Here is a 3,702-nt window from a genome sequence, read left to right as displayed (position 1 = left end):
CATACCGTGTTCTGAGGAGTTGAAGCATAACTGCAGGAAACCTTTATAAATATCTTTTTGTACATTTCCATTATGAAATACAGTCTATTTCTGAAAAAAAGATGAATTAAATTTAATTTTAAAAGCACTAAAGGAGATTACCTTTGAAATGTGCCCAGTAGTAAATCATCTTGTAATGTGGCTAATTTGCTTTGCTTCCAGCAAAATGCACTTTTTTGGCAATTCCATCTATTCTATTACTGAACTTATTTTTTACAGCTGACCTGTTACACATGATTATATGTTGGTTGGTAATAGGGTGAAGACTACTAGAAAAGCTGCATTACCAGTGTATTTTCAAATTAGAACTTAATAATACCATGCTTTCTTCTAGTATCATTAGGCTATTATTCCAATGTTAAAAGTTAGCCCAATGCTTTAGTTGCTTGTTGCTGTCAATTGGCACAGGCATCAGAGAAAAAGAGATAGAGGTTAAAAGCATTTATCCTTCCTCTTCTTTGAAGAAACCTTTACTATGGTGCTCCAGCATTCTGCTTCTTACTGGGCTATCTGCACGATGGAACAATGTAAGGATTCTACCAGCAGATATTTTCACTCTGTGTTGTAGCAGCCACACTGGGGCCATAAAGAGTAGAAGTACATAGTCCCTGTTCTCAGGGAGTATAATTGAATGGTGGTGTGGGAAGTTCCAAAATTCAGTTTTGTTTAGTGAGAGGAAGGATGGACGTGGGACCAGAAGACCTGGGACCAAGTCTTGGTTTTGTCCTTTGATACATTGTGTTCATGGACAATTCCCTAAACAGAGCAGATCCATGTTTTCTGCATCTAAAGAGAAATATGAATCGCTGTCCTCCCTGCTCTAGGGAGGAAATGTGAACATGTTTTATAATCAATCACCAATGTACTATAAGGTGTTTTCCATACAAAAGAAGCAGTAATCAGTTCTTCACTACCTAAATATACAAAGGCATTAGGGCCTCAGAGAGAAAGAGAGAATAAGGAGGAACGTATTTTACAGATGACGTAGTTTTGTGCGGCTTTGAAGAATGAGTGATACTAGGTAAGAGGGATGGGGGACAGAAGTTGAGAGAAGCAGTATCATCCAAGTCAAAGGACTGGAAGAAGAATGCAGATGCAAAAAGAAGCCACAGTGAGAAGCATTGTTTGCAACCTAAAAGCTCAGGAATTAGTAGGCTGCTACAGAGCTTGGAATTCTGCATATCATCACTGAATTTGAACAACCTGATTTTTCAAAATGTAATATAAATATAATACTCATCAATTTAAAAGTTTTCTATCAACAATTCTATGATGTCGTTATCATTGCTACATCATTTAAAGATAAGGGAACTTGTCTTAGAGATTTTAATTTCTTGCTCAAGGTAAGTTAGTGTATGATAGAACTAAGATATGAGTTTACAATGTTTCATTCTAAAAATGTGTACATACTTAGTGAAAAAAAGAAAAATTCTATAAGCAGAGATATGAGGTAGACACAAGAATTTTTCCCAGCTTACTACTTGATAGAGATCCTTATGGTCTAGGTACTTTATGTAATATTTTCTTTCTTAGGTACCATATTTGATTTAAGGAAGAAGGTTAATCACACATTGGTGAGTGACTTTGTTTTCCAGGATTTCTCCAGCTTCTATGAGTGCCAGCTAACCCTCTCTGTCATGTTCCTCACACTGTACATATTAACCCTAGCAGGCAATGTCATCATAGTGACCATCATTAGCCTTGATCATCACCTTCACAGCCCCAAGTACTTCCTCCTCAGCATGTTGTCAGCTGCAGAGACCATGTACACATTGGTGATTACAACGAGATGCTCTTTAACCTGATTCAGCTTATTTCTTTGGCAGGCTATGCCACTCAGGCGTTCTTATTCATCACTTTGGCCATCAGTAACTGCCTGCTGCTCACAGCAATGGATATGACTGCGATGTGGCCATGTCCAACCCCTTGTGATGCTTGGTCATCATGAACTAGAGGGTGTACAACCACCTGATATGGGGAGCTTGCAGCATTGGCCTCATTGTAACAATGACAAGGTGTCAGCTGTGTTCAGGCTGCCCTTCTGTATCACAAAGGTGGCCCACATCTTCTGCAACATCTGACCAGTGATGAAGTTCTCCTGCATTGACACTGCCATCAGTGAGATCCTGAATTTGATCATCAGTGTGCTGGTGATCCTGGTTCCCATGGGTTTGGTTTTCCTTTCCTACATTCTTGTCATCTCACCAACCTCAAGATTGCCTCTGCTGAGGGCTGGAAGAAGGCCTTTGCCACCTGTGCCTTCCACCTCACTTTGGTCATCATCTGCTATGGCTGTGCCTCCATTGCCAATGGTAAGCCCACATCAGAGAACACCAGGGATCAGGATCAGCTGATCTCAGTGACCTACACTTCATCACCCCATACTGAATCCTGTGGTGTTCCCACCAAGGAACAAAGAGATTAATGACTCTCTGTGCAGGGCTATTGGTAGAAAACTCTCCTGAGTTTTCAAATGAGGATCTTAGAAGATGTTCTAGATAGAAAAACCTGGAGCAGTGCTCACAGTCACTGTGAATGAAAATCCTGTGGCCTGTTAAGCAGTGGTTGGATGAGAGGAAAAGAGAACCAAGGGACTATAAATTCAACCATTTGGAAGAGGAGAAGTTTCTCCAAAGCACAAGCTTGCATCTCACAAGAGAACAGGGATGGTATTAAAGATCAATTATAGGAGAAATAACCTGTTGGTGCAAGAAGCAGATGGACTGTCTGGGCAGATTGGGACTCAATGAGATCAGAATAGCAGACAGAATTAAAGAGGAGAGGCTGCTCCACGGGAAGGCTAACATTTTAAAGTATATTCTACATCATTCTTACTTGGACATGATGTTTCCCCTTTACCCATTTAGAACTACATAGATTTAACCCCTAATGCAGCCATTCCTTTATGGACAATTTGAGTTCCTTTGCATTTTAGACACTGTAAATAAAATGGATATCAGAAATAATAAGCAGGAATAAACGTCAGCAGCCCTTGAAGTCTGGATCTTTTCCAGATTAGCCATATGGGGAAATAGAGACCTAAAAGTTTCAGAATCATGTAAGAGAAATACTTTCAGAAAGTGATTAAAATCTCTTGGAGATGTAGTTAAAGAAAGAGGTACCATCAAATCTTTGTATTGGCATCTATATTATAGAATAATGTGAAGGTTGCTGGAGATCTTATGTGTGAATGTTCTTAATCTAGGAAAAGGGAACTGGGATTGTCTTTGAAGATGCTTGCAGAATGGATAGAAACAACAGTGGATGGGAAAAAAAGAGGCAATCTAGAGCAGGGATTGATGATGAGAAGTTTGAGAGGATTCAGATGGGTAAGGAGAATTTAGCCATCTGGTAACTCAGTGACTCCACAAAAGAAAAAGACTCATCAAACTATCAATTCAATCATTTAAGATACTTTATACCTGAATTCATATGCCATCCTTCAGATCCTTCAGTAGCCACCTTCATCTCTATGGCTTCTCTTTTGTACCCATCATCCAGCTCCTCATAGCCTATAATCCAGCAATACCTGGTGACTCACAGTTTCCAGTTCATATTTCACATTCTCATGCAATCCTACAGCCTATTCTTTCTTGGTGAAAATTACTTACTGCCACTCTCACTGCTCATTCAGCCTGGGTACTCTCCTCCTCATTTTGAAAC

At 39.7% G+C, this 3,702-nt stretch overlaps 1 pseudogene; it reads left to right on the top strand.

The window, feature by feature from the left end:
- The first annotated feature begins 556 nt into the window (after positions 1-556).
- Positions 557-2,504, top strand: LOC119512522 (annotated as a pseudogene).
- The last annotated feature ends 1,198 nt before the right edge of the window (positions 2,505-3,702 follow it).

The sequence above is a fragment of the Choloepus didactylus genome, chromosome 2, assembly GCF_015220235.1.
Source record: "Choloepus didactylus isolate mChoDid1 chromosome 2, mChoDid1.pri, whole genome shotgun sequence".
Classification (NCBI taxonomy): domain Eukaryota; kingdom Metazoa; phylum Chordata; class Mammalia; order Pilosa; family Megalonychidae; genus Choloepus; species Choloepus didactylus.
Note: the sequence above shows the minus strand (reverse complement) of the source record. Positions and strands in the feature narration are given on the sequence as shown.